The 14,093-nt window shown below is 36.9% G+C and overlaps 1 long non-coding RNA gene across 14 annotated transcripts in view; it reads left to right on the top strand.

Annotated features, from left to right (window-relative positions):
- Nucleotides 1-14,093, top strand: part of LOC125258031 — a 156,897-nt gene that overhangs the window by 58,156 nt on the left and 84,648 nt on the right. For all 14 annotated transcript variants that reach the window (XR_007182511.1, XR_007182509.1, XR_007182510.1 and 11 more), the window contains 3 exons: nt 1,337-1,409; nt 1,864-2,110; nt 6,083-6,277. This is a non-coding gene — a long non-coding RNA (uncharacterized LOC125258031). The remainder of the gene's footprint in view (nt 1-1,336; nt 1,410-1,863; nt 2,111-6,082; nt 6,278-14,093) is intronic.

Below are 14,093 nucleotides of genomic sequence, written 5' to 3'. Positions count from 1 at the left end.
CCAAATCCACTTTTGCTAGTTTAACAATGGAAAAAGTGGTCGGTACGCAGGCGCATGGTTCAAAAGCGTTACCTAGTCTCTTAATGAGTCATTGGTGTGTTTTGGGCGTAACGTGCAATCTCCCATTTCCTTTAAAAGCCAGTTGTGCTCGCGCCATGGTGGATTGCTATTTATATGACAGAATATAGACACCCTAAACCTGATGTGTCAGTTTTGTGTGTATTGCTACGATTGGTCAAATAATTATCCAATTTCTTTTGTCCACTTCTGCAAATAGGTCATTCAGATACATGCAATGACTATCCATTATGACATGTAGGCATTTTTATCTTTATGTACACAATAATAATCTTTTACATTGTAATCCTTTTATTTTTAATATTCGGCATGTGTGTTGCTGCGCATCCCTGTGTGTTTAACGAGCAGAGTGTACGTGCGTTGTGCACCTGCCTATAGGTGCATATTCAACCCGATCTCATGGTAATTTGTTCATATTTTTTACGAGGTGGCTAATTCGTACAAATTCGTATGACTCACTTGTACAAATTCATTCATTTTTTGCTAAAACGTACATATTTTACGAGTTGCCACATTCTTATGAATTTGTATGACCTACCCCTATCCCTAACCCCACCCCTAAACCTACCCGTCACTGGGGTTTAGACAAATTGTATGAATTCGAGTGAGGTCGTACAAATTTGTACAAATTAGCCACCTACTAAAATACGTACAAATTGGTCTTGAGATAGCATTGGCATATTACTGATGCGCCCTTTAAATAACAAAAAATACTGCGCCATTGACTTTAGACCAGGTTTTTGTTAGTCACTGACACAGTCGTTTTCAGTTGCCTCAAAATAGCAACACGCCAACAATGCACCTGAACACACCTCGTTTTCAGGCCAGTATGCCAATGGGCGAACAGATGGGCGTGAGAGCATTTGCTATTTAAACAACTTGGACACTTAGGCTGAAACTAGCAAAAAACACTTTCTTCGCACCTGGCGGAGCATTGCGCTGAGTGTATGATAGGGCCCTCTGTCATCATTTATGGACACCATTTTTTTCTCTATACTATGGAAGTCAATGGTGCCCCACAACTGTTTGGTAACAAACATTCTTCAAAATATCTTCTTTTGTGTTCAGGCGAAGAAAGAAACTCATACAGGTTTAGAACATCTTAAGGGTGAATAAATGATGACAGAATTTTCATTTTTGGGTGAACTACCCAAATCGTAATGTCTCTTTTCTTAGCTTGACACATTGAGATTAGTCATTCAGTTGTTCTATGATTTCTGGAACAAAAACCTCTTGATCTTTCTTATATGCCTTGTAGGTTCAGTCCAGGATCAAATCTTTGGATGCGTCAAGGAGCTCCATGTGAAAGGAATTTTGAATGATGAATGAAGGTTTGTGGCATTAGTCTCATATTATTATTGCAATGTTCAGATGGCATGTTGGCTCTTGCACATCTTATGCTAACTACATTACGGGGGTCGATCTAAGTGCATGGTCATATTTTACAACTTTTAGGGTTCCTGTCTCAGATGAAGCCTAGATTAACATTGTTCTTGCATGCACAGTATCCAGCAAAATACCATAGTTACTACACTTATTGATACTACAGTAAAACCAGTAAATTTTCATTAGGGATCTGGCTATACATCAGAAGGAGGAAATTAAACAAAATGACTTACAGAGAAGAAATCTCAAAGTGAAACTATTAAAAATGGTTTCAAGGAATCTGCTATGAAAAATTACTATGGTTTAACTAGTAAAATAACCTTTGTAACTATGACCGTTTGGCAGAAAATAGCTATCATGCAAGAAGCTGAGGTTTATTGCTTTTTGTTCTCATTGTAGATACTTTGGGACAGTATTTTTCTGTGCTGTCCTAAAGGCCAAGGCAGAAGTCTGAATTTTAAGAGCAGAAATCTCCAGCCCGAAGACTCTATGTCCAGAAAGTCAGCCTTATGGAACACCCTGAAGAGGCAATGGACCAGCTAACCGAAGAGCTCTGGATGAATCTGAAGGGCCGAACAGGGAAAATACACCAGTGCAAGGAAGAAATTGAGAGATTAAGACACAAAGTGGACAGCCACCAAAAATGGTTTGTAGTCATCGGTGCTCCAAGAATAAAAATGCACTGCAAAAAGAAGATATTAATGGAATAACTCATTCAGAAATGAAAATTCTGTCTTGCTTTTGCATTGAAGCTTGAAAGTCTCAATCGCAGTTCATTGTAAGTGCATGGAAATTTATCTTTTCAGGTTTCATGGAATGAAGTCATTTGGTTTTAAAATGTCATGAAGATGAATGATGACAGAATTTTCATTTTTGGTTAAACTGTTTCTTTATTCGGAAAATATTAATAAAAAACAACCTAACACTTCTTTTTGTAAATTATCCTTTTAGTAAACTGTTTTGTTTTAAGCATGAATTTTAGACAATGTACTAAAATGGAGTAAGACATATCATGATATAATCTCTGAAAACAAGTGTATTATTACTTATATAACTCATTATAATAATACCTACTGTACTAACAGATGGATTTTTTCAGTGTATTCTGTGACCTTTTTCTCAGTTTTTTTTTTTTTTCAGTATCTGTCAAAGAGGTTTTAGATATTCAAACGTTTCTATGCATTATTATTCTTTCAAGGTGATATGTCCATTTGTTTGGTCTCATATTTCAGTGTTTAAAGAAAGCTCAGTTTATTTAGAGCATACACAGAATGTACTAATAATCTCCCAGCATTCTCCTTGCCAAGCAATTTTGTGCTTGCGTCAGGATTCATTAATATTTGTTAGCCACTGCAGTTGCCCTGTTTGGGGCATCCTTGGGTGACAAATGAATCAAGCACCCCTGATGTCACTTTGGTTTTGCGTCTTTTTTAAGACATTTACAATGCCTGGCAACAAATGAATCATTTTTATTGCAGAAAAATTTAATTTGTATGAGCTAAACTGCAGCCTACAAGGTCAGACTGGCGGAATATAATTTTAATCAAATCAAATTTAATTTGTGCTTTATAAAAGAGTTACCGATTTGAAGAATGACTGTATTTTATACTTTGTTACATTCAGTAATAAGACTGATACTGGTCTGTTGTTGAGGGACATATCTGTGAGCAGTGAAGTACTGTGGCTAGTCCTGATGCACTTTTGCTTTGTTGAACTTTATTTTGCCTCTGAAAAGGCTTTTATTTTGCCGATATATATGCTTAAGTGGTTTCATTTCTGAATTTAATATATAACTGTTCTCAAAAGTTCTTCTGCTGTCTTTATATACATTGAGGTTTAAGAGTCTGAGACAGCATTGAAAATTCAAAATCTAATTTAAACCTGGACATAAACAGACTTTGGAAAAATTGTAAGCAAATAAATGTATGAATAAGAAATACCTACACTATTTCTATGCTACTAATCAAATAAGCAGATTTATGACATTGACCATGTGAACTTTGTACTTTGTCAGACGTTCTTGTTTCCATTGAAGCACAAGATGCTCTCGAATCATGCAGGAGAACATGATTATCAGCTCTCAATGCGTGTTTTAAGTGAGCAGATATCAGGCGGATATAATTCAGAGAAAGTAAACATGTGTTTAGCTTTGCTATGAGACTCAGCATGTTTATTAACCCATCATTTTGTGACCTGATTCATATGTGATACTCAGTATAGGTGCTGGCAGACTTTATTTTTAAACACGATGGAGTACGTTTAAAACATCCTCTCATTACCATGGTACCTTTTGGCACTTTTTGCTTGTGAAATACATTGATTATTGTCTTGGCATCAAGTGAACTCTGTTTACTCATTAATAATTACCAGCTTATTTTAAAAACTTATGGGGAGGCAAAGGCATGTATGATATTTTTTTTAATCTTATTGCAGAAATATCTGTTTCCTCTCAACAGTGGATACAAGTTTAGTTCAGATAGGAAATTTAGTATCACAGTGAAAGGATGGATCATGTCAGGTAACCAATAATATACTTACCGTCTCTTTTTGCTCCAGCAAATTGCTTTGCTGTGTATTTTATCCTTTAGCAAGTTGGTCTCCTCATCTGCTGAGCTTTCCCGGTATCTGTCAATTATCCTCTCTCTCCGGCATCCGCGTAGCCTCTCTGTCTCCAATCACCGCTCATCGACTGCGTTCTCGGTGAGCGCTCCAGTCAAATGTTTGTTATGTTAGCAGCACTCGCCAACACACCCAGTCGCCCCCTTAAAACCTCATTCATTTGGCCCGTCTGACTCTGAGCCCTACTACAACTACACTGCGCAAATAATTAAAGGCTTTAGTTAAATACATAGTTGGGGTATTTGGAGACTAGGGGATCTATAATAACATTTGCCATTATTCACTCAGGCTTTGATTGCCTGACAGAAACAAATTAGGCCCCTGGATTAATTTCCAGCAAAATGTGCCAAGTGAATGCAATTGACTCCAATTAAAGCATGAAAGGACACTAAATATTCAAATCAGCAGAGCCGGTGATGGCGAGCCGATAAAGAATGGCGTGGAATTGTGCCAAGGGAGAAAACCAGCCATTCATGGGCACCTGAGGGAAAATAACAGGCTCTCATTCAATAAAGAGTAGCTGGGGCAATAGACATGTGTTTCTGCTGCAGAACATGCCCCCGCTGGCATGTTGTTGTTGTCGGGTCACATCAGCGGCTATTCACATGCGTTCAGTGTTTTGAGCTGATTTGAATATCAAGGCCACATTAAGACACCTAAGTGGTTATGTATTATACATGCTAAGTGGTTGTTCAAGTTTATGCGGGGACACGTTTTGTAATAGGCAGCATTGTCACATACATGAGCGTAATTAAGGTGATTAAATAATAATGTCCCAGAATGCAAATTTTAAACTGAGGGTGGCATCTGCAAACATAGCAAGTACACTGTGGGATTGTTAGTGTAGTGTAGTTATGTGAGATTAGTAATGGTTTAATACTCATTTTCGAAATTGAATACATTCAATACATATTTTTGTGAAATAAAAGAGTTTGATGTACTATGAAACAAATTGTAACTTGCACAACTTATTTTTTTTTAAGTGAAAAAACAAACAAACAAACAAACAAACAAACAAAAATTGTAAATGCCTCATCTCAGCACCAAGACACACCAACATGTGACTGTCCAATGATGGCTGTTGGATGAAAGCGGGCTGAATGTTATCCTTGAACATTAATAATCAGAATATTAATAATATGCAAGGATGTTCACAAAACCTTGTGTTGTTTCTTGTTGTGTTTAGCACGTACTGTACAGCAAATACTAAAGAATCCCAACCTTAAAAACAAGTTTATTTTTCAGAAAATCCCTGATCATTTTAGGGAACATTTACATGACACAATTTTCAACTAAATACTGAAAACTTAACTTAATGCATTTTGGCCATTCATTTACACGACAATGGCGTTTTGGGGGAAACACAAACTTTTGAAACGGGTTTCAGAGCGCAAGTTTTTGGAAAAGATGCCGTTATTGTCCCTTTGTAAACTACAAAAACGCAAATTTGTGAAAATGGTGACGTCGTGAGCATTACATGTTCAGTCTATAGGCACGTAGTGTTTCTTTACAAAGTGACTTCGCCAACTACTGGCTTGGCATGCATAATATAGAGCTTTTTAATTGTTTTCGCGTATACGTGTGAACAGGGAACATTTTGACAGTGTTGTCATCTGTATGCAAAAAACGCAAAGGAAAAACTAGTACATTTTTGTCTTGTAAACGTACCGTTAGTCTAACTGTGCAGCACATGACTGGTTTTATGATCTTGTCACAATTGGTTGCAGGATTTGCAAAGAGAATGTTAATGATAAAAGTGTTAAAAATTGGATAAAACATGAAAAGAGGCATTTGTTAAAGACACTATTTAAAGGCAGAAAATGGTCATAAAAATTTACCATTATACATAGACTTAAGGGAAATATGTTCAGGTCTGAGGGGAAAATATATCTCATTTTGTCTTATAGACCTGAATTAGCATTGGTTTTGACTTCAGTTCTGGAATCAACCTGGTGTATCTCACTCGGTTCCTCTATATTCTTGTGTCTTGGATCTACAGAGGAAAGAGGAGCTGAAGTTGAGCAGGTGTACATAAAGTTGACCCTCAGAAGTGAAGTGGTGTCTGTGGATGGCTTGCATGAGAATTATCAAAAGGCAGAAAGACTCATCAAACGTGGTTTAAGAAAGATAGGCCTTGAGGAGCCCACCTGAGCCAGACAGATGCTGGACATCAGCCCTCTTCACACGGACACTGGTATGACTCACACGTTTGCTCGTTCTGAATGCAGCGGCCTTGATGCTTTCCTAGTTGAAATCCTTAAAAAAAAAAACCTTGTCACTTTCTTAGTATTAACGTGAAGCCTGTGCTCTTCGTGAATAGAAGCATACCTTAAAACTTTTTCCATAAGATTTGGCTATTCACTATTGTCCATGCAAAGAATGGGTACTTTGTCCATTTTTAAAAGGTGATTTTATCAATACTATCGGACAAAGAATGTTTTTAATTGCTAATACTATCTCAAGCTAAATTTCTAAAAAAATAAACATTTTATTATATATTATTAAAGATTTTGTGATTTAAAAAATTGTCACATAAATGCTATTTATTTTTTAAGCTGCTGGTGCAAATCATGTTATGGTATAGTACCACCTGTCTTATTATTAAATTAGCTATAAACTGTCCAGACAGACAAACCCTCTATACGTATACAATACACACAAGCAGGAAGTACAGCTCACCTTAATGATGGGCTATGTGATGGTGGCAGCCTGTGGTGTGTGTGTGTGTGTGGTAATGATGCGATGCTGGCTGGGCTGTCTGTAGAGAACTCCTCATTTGCAGTCTGGGAGGCCTTTGTTGTTTTGTGCAGACAGTGTTGTTACGCATGCAGGAATGTCTCATTAAGAATTAACGTGGGCATCCTCAGTAGCGACAGAAGAGAGCGAGAGATAGATCAATCCCCACCCCAAAGCCAGCCGGCCCTCCAGCCTTGATTATCAGGAGTCATTTGAAACCTCCCCATTTGTCCACAGCATGCTGGTTATGATCTCATTCTGAAGCATGCAGGGCAGACTATCTCTCTCAGTAGAACATCACCAAATCGTCCTCACTCGCTCATTACACCGCCGCTACCGATAAACACCCCGTTGCTTATTTTTGCGCCACCACAAACGAATGTGTCCGTGCTGCCGTTTTGATGCAGATGGCTCCTTGAGGCATGTAAAATAATTGTTATGTATTCTGTCTGGATTTGTCCTTTTCTCCTTAGATCTACAGTGGAGTCTATAATTTCGTGTCAGACTGTAATGTCTTATTTGAGTGCTTTTGAGCCTGCTCAGGTTGCCGGGGACGGCGGTGTCTAGTCCATGCATAAGATCAGTTCATCGTTTTATCCCCTTGTCTGTGTTCATTCCCGGGTGTCAAGGCAACAGTTTCAGTTGATGAGATGAGCGTAGATGCTCCATAACTTCAAAGCCTCCCAGAGAGCGGCACGCCGTATCGATTTCCCTAGTGTTTAAAATGTAAAACGTAAAGATATCGGTGCGGTTTGACTGGAATCGGTGTTGACCGGCCATAAGTGATGGATTGCATTTGAAAATCTCCTTCTCGTGGCTGAACGAGGGGAAAAATCAGAGGGAAAGGAGGAAGTGGCAATGACCGTGAGAGTTCAAGTGGGTGATTGAACTGTTTGAAGGCAGCTGGACCAAATCAAACCAGAAGAAGAGAGTGCCATCGAGGAACCCTTCCAGACTTCAACAGCATAGGTGAAGAGAACGGCCCTGCCCCCTTCCCACTTCACAAGAATGCCATGAGCCCTTGGCATGGATGAATCGCATTCTCCGGCTAATATGGGCTGCCCTCCGGTTTTGTGTGACCTGTACATGCACTCCAACTCACGAGTGCGCCATTGTACCGATGATCGATCGAGGGCATTCTCGTTAAATGCGAGTTTTTTTAACAATTTTTAACAGTTCTTGCATTTTGAGTTGTTTTTTTTTTTCAAGACAAATACAGTATGTTGCTCTAACAAATATCGAATTTCGAGATTTGCACCGCTGAAGATATGTCATTGCCGTTTGCTCGCCGCTGCTTTACATGAGTTTTCTGACCTCGGTGGTTTGAGGTGTTTATTCTGTAGCATTAAGGCCGCCTGGGCGTTAAAATAAGCTGAGGAATAATACATTACATGCAGGAATATAACTTTATGCCGCAGCCTGCGCCTATCCAGCAGAAAAGGCAGCTGCTGATTGGCTGGCAGTGACATGATTTATGATCCTGTTTTGCGCATCAGCGGCACAGGGGTTGCCGTGGCGAGGGCCTGCTGGAAATGATACATGGCATTCTAATTGAAGAATCCTCTGTGCATCCTTTCTACGGTAGGAATGTTTAAATGCGAACGCTGTTAATTCAGGAAAGGTGAAAAATCGCCGCTTAATAGGGTGAATGATGGAGGTTGAGCAGCCTGCTGTAGGCAGCGTTCATGATGCATATACAAAAATGACTAAAGGAGAGAAGGACTTCCTCTCTGAGCTGTATCAATGCATGGCAGACCTCTCTTTCAATTGCTGCATTAGGTTTGAAGCATGAAAAAATAAGGTGAAAAAATTGTCAAGAACTAAATTTTTTAAATGCCTGTAAGTTACTTTCATTAAGAACATTTTCAAACCTTTGACCTTTTGCTGTTGACTATATAGCATATTAACCATCTTTTAAATTTTTCAAAATATAATATTTGAATATGTATTATTAATATTATATTATCATTAGATATATTAGATTATAGTATCTTTAAATATTATAAATGTATTATAATTTAATTTAATATATAACTTACTGAAATCTACTTTTCAAAAATGTAAAGTTGTATAATATTTATTTAATATTTAATACATTTTTACACACAAATACACACAGACACCCACACACACATTTATTTAAGAAATTAAGAAATATTTACGTGTGTGTGTGTGTGTGTGTATATATATATATATATATATATATATATATATATAATTGATATTGTATGTAAAATTAATATTTTATAAATAAATATATTTTTGTTAAATATATACATGCATGTGTCTGTATTTATATATACATAAGAAATACACACATTAGATGCGATTAATCATTTGACGCTATCTATCTATCTATCTATATATCTATATCTATATATATCTATATATATATATATATATATATATATATATGCAAAAAATTGCGAATTTGCACACTTGCAATGTTACTTATTCCTGTAATATACATTTTCATTGCTTTAGCCCTCTAATGTTGCATGGATTGCAAGAAGTGAGATTCTGTCCATTTCACTGCAAGTTATAAATTTTAAATATGATGGAATTATCAGTTAGCTGTTCAGACTGAATCCCTGGAGTAGGCTGGTGCAAAACTCTTTTCCAATACAACCAGATTACTGCAGATAATTGTGTTACATAGAGTATTGATTGAAAAATTGTTGTACTCCGGAAACATCTAAACACACAATTTCTCTGCTTTCTTTATTGCGCTCTGTCCTACAGTGGCCCCTGTATTCTGAGAGCCACCTCTCAGTGATCAGAAAAAAAAAGAATAATATAAGTATTGTAATAAAAGAATATCTTGAGTTGAAACATCAGAGAAATTACTTCTTCACAAGAATCTATTGATCACTTTATATCAAAGGGGAATGTTTGACATAAGATTACCTGCCAGTTTGAACATTAGGTACACTGTGTTATAGCCCGGGGCCGTTGTACGTCTGCCAAAGGGACTGTAAATAAGGCAAAAGCTTTAAGTACCTCTGGCTTGGAATCAACGCTAGCCCAAACCAAAAGCAAAGGTAAACCTTTATTTGATACAGTTTTTTTAACCTCCACCTGTTTGTGTCCAGGCGCATATCCGAGATTGAATTTAAAAGCCCTCAAGATGACTGAAGCTGCCTTGGAGGTTAGGATGATGACACCTATAGGGGCCGTTTCCTATAGTACCCCTCCCGGACCCCTCTAGCTCAAAGCTGCACAGATGTGAGATGGAAGCAAGTGTCTGATATTAAAACATGGAAACGGTGAAAGCGAAAGTGCTCATATTCATTTATAAGGCCTCTTCTTTGCTAAGCAGGTCAGAATTAAAAAAAATGTTCCTCCTCAGTGTGCCGGCGGAGAACCCTGGCACTCTTAACAGACGAATTTCAGAGGTGTGGCTCGGTGAAAAGCGGTATTCCGTTTATGTACTTCCAGTACTCTTGACCTCTACCTGTGTTGGCTGGTAAGAGGAGCAGAACAGGCTATACACAATTCATTTGCTCTTCCTAGTTCGCTTGTACTGAATGCTTGAAGCGTTAGTTGTTGTTTTTTTTTTAAACCAAAATCTGAATTTTTAATCTTTTCTTTTTCAACACATCTCCCTCTACCTACAGTACATTTATTGATTACACAGATTTTTAACAAGATTTTACCTTGAGGATTTTTGAATCTAGTTGCCAAAGCTTTGTGTTTGTGTTTATTAAATATTTAGTGGTTTTATTTGGCTCTTCAATTTCCTATGGCTCTTTCTTAAACCGTTTGGACCCTGCAAAGCTATAAATTAATCATTTGTGGCCATGGATTTTAGTTTTCAGTTTTTAGCTGCCCCTCTTTGAAACCTCCCCCAAGCCATCACATCTGATGTCCTTTATGATGCCGCAGACATCCACAAAAACCCTGATACACTATATATTCATTGCCTCTCAGAAATCCTCAGACAAAAATCATCCCCCTTGAAATAAATCCACCTGTATATGTGAGCATGCGGTATTTTTATTTGACCACAGTAGTGCTAAGATATAATGTAGATTGTATCCAGCATTAAAACAGATGTAGAAATTCAACACTGTTTTATAATATACATCTAGATTGATGTTTTATATGCACACTTGATATTGATACATTAAATGTACTAAGTGCAGAGCAGTGTTTTGTTTCTTGTCTTGCTGGGCATGTGTGTCAGGCATAAAGCAAAGAGTGCCATCTATTGATGAAGAGAGGAATTTTTTTTGGTGAACAAAAGATTGGTTCTCTGCACTGTCTGCTGTGTTTTGTAGGGAAATTATTGATATGAAACAATCAAATTGAGAAAAAAAAATCTGAAATCTTTGTGTCAAATATCATATACTCTTAAAAATATATAATTGGATCAAGTTTTTTTTTTTTTTTTGTAACACATTTTGAATATTGATTTGTCAGTAATCAAATGAAACCGAGTAAGTGAGCCTCTCTTTCTCTTTCTCTTCCGTTCCCTCTCTCTCTCTCTCTCTCTCTCTCTCTGTGGATGTGTGTGCTTTTGTGTGTGTGTGTGTGTGAGTGTGTGAGAGAGAGAGTGTGTGTGTGTTTGTAGTGGTGTCAGAGGACTGGGCAGTGTATGAAAGCATTATGAAGACCAAACCAGAGCCTCAGGCAGTTCTGCACCACCCAGCTCCAGCTCACATTTTACAGTATGATATATTAGATACTTGTCATTTAACTGATGCTTTTATTAGCTAAATACTGTAATTTTTGCCTCACTAGTATAACAAAATGGAGCTGAAAAAGTAATTAATGTTTTCACACAGATTTCCCGAACACACCTTGATCAGACGAATGGATTAATGTTGCCTCAAACTCACACCAGTGGTCGAATCAATGTTGCTGCTTCAGTTGTGAGGTTCTGAAACCTCTGCAAATCCACAGTGTTTCTAATTTTCAGGTGGAGTCAATCTACAAATGGCTTATTTATAGATAGTCACTAAGCTGGTATGTTAAATGCAATATAAGTAACTATTTTAACATTGAAACATTTATTCACTTCAGCTTTAAAGTTTCTTGCTGTTCACTAATTGCATAGAATTTTTTAAAGTGTATGCTCACACCACTGCAGTTAATATACGGCTCACTATTATAATTACTGTACATTTAAAGGAATGTTCTTGGTTCAGCAATCAATAGCTTTTGTGACAGTTCCACAGAAAGAAATTTTGACTCATTCCTTTAAAAAAAAAAAAAAGTAAGGGATTTACAATAGAAGTAAATGTCACAGGGCTGTGTGTAGTTTATATCCACAAAGTGAGATGCATGACGCAGAATGATGATGAAAGAGACTTATTAATAAATACCAAGAACAAGAAACACTCTATACAATAACATTAATGACACAGAACAATGAACAGAAAGAACAGAAGGGCTTATGCTGCCTTCACGTGCAATCGAAAATTTGATAATTCCCACTTCTGAAGGCGTGATTACGAGCTCATTTCATTCAACTTTCGAAATGGGAGGGCGTTCATGTGCAATTTTTACACATATATTTATGATAATTGTGAGAGCATGTGAAAAAGCAGCATTAAATACACAGAAGTGATGATTAATGGAACAAGAAACAGGTGCATGACTCAATCATGGGAACAAATGATGAACGCGAACTCAGGCCAAACAGTGACAGAAAACCATGCAAACTAAACTAAGAGAACATGACAAGGAAACTTAAACTAAACAAGACATGATCGTGACAGGAAATGGGGCCAATTCACATTGTTTATTGCCACAAAACTTAAATATTTTATGTAGAATCGCGTAATAATCTTGTTTGCATAATAATTTGTCTTTGTTAATGCAGCATAATGTCTATAACGTGTTGCTAAGCCATTAACTTTTGCATGATGTCTATGCAAGGATACCTAGAAACTGGATCTCAGCAGATGGATATTAATGTCCAAATATTAAAACCACAAAAGTTGTGAATCAGACTTATTATACCACCTTTCAAAAGTTTGGGGTCGGTAAGATTTTGTGATGTTTTTCGAAGAAATCTCATATGCTTAAGGCTGCATTTAATATTGTAAAATATTACAATTTAAATGATCCTTCAGAAATTTTAGTTATACTTTTTTTTTTTTTTTTAGGATTCTTTGATGAATAGAAAGTTCAAAGCAGCATTTATTTGAAGTGGATACCTTTTGTAACACTAGAAGTGACTTTACGGTCACTTTTGATCAATTTAATGCATTCTTGCTGAAGTATTAATAACTTAAAAAAAGTTCATGTACATGTTTATATGTAATATATATATATATATATATATATATATATATATATATATATATATATATATATATATATATATATATATACCATTTACTGTAACTGTGAATTTTAATTTATTTATTTTAGAAACAAGTTATTGTCATAATTGACATTATGCAACAAAGAATAAGCCTAACCTATTTCTTTAAAGGGCATGCTTCACTCTTCCGGTGTGATTCCAGCCATCTAATCTTACCGGAACTAGTTACATCCCACCTTACCGCACCCCTGCCTCCAGCTGAGCCGCCCCTTTTCCTTTTGCAAACCTTCTTTTGCTTTCTGCTGTTGTGTGCGTATTGAACTTGAGTCTGTGTAAGTTCAAAGCATCTGAGTGTAATCTGCACATACGTCAGTTTCAGACCAGCATGTGCTCCTGTAACAAATGCTTTGCCCTTTGCAGTATTTAGTTTGATCTATGTTTGCAGGGTGACTTAATCAGTCTAATTTAGGGTTTCATAGCCCTTTTTTTTTTGCAAGTTGTTAACATGCGCGCTCACTGCTCGCAGACTGGATCTCGAAATGTTAATTATCAAGCCAAAAGCATGATGCCAAATGTGTTTCAGCTGTTTCTGGGAACTCCCTGGTTCCTCCTACTCATTCTCATGCTCTCTTTGGCTTGGTCCCCAAAAAATGAAAAATGCTGCCTTCGCAGACAGTATACAGTGCACGTCCTGTCCTCTAAGATACCTTCATCTAGTCAGATTTTGAAGGCAGCAAACGCATCCTTTACTGTCTATGAAGTCCCACGTTTGTGTTCACAATTTGGTGGTTAGTGGAAGGAAAACAAATTGTGATTGAGCTTTTGAAATTGTTTTACTCCAGAAATAAGCATTGTAATCACTAAATATTTGCTTGGCTCTCTGTTTGGGGTCGGTACATTTTTTGGAATGTTTTTTTGTTTATCAAAAATATAGTAAAATAGAAATAGTGGGAAAAGAATGTTACAATGTAAAGTAACTGTTTTCATATATTATAATAAC

Source organism: Megalobrama amblycephala, linkage group LG22 (assembly GCF_018812025.1).
Source record: "Megalobrama amblycephala isolate DHTTF-2021 linkage group LG22, ASM1881202v1, whole genome shotgun sequence".
Taxonomy (NCBI): domain Eukaryota; kingdom Metazoa; phylum Chordata; class Actinopteri; order Cypriniformes; family Xenocyprididae; genus Megalobrama; species Megalobrama amblycephala.
The sequence above is the reverse complement of the archived record's forward strand: the minus strand, read 5'-3'. Positions and strand labels throughout refer to the sequence as shown.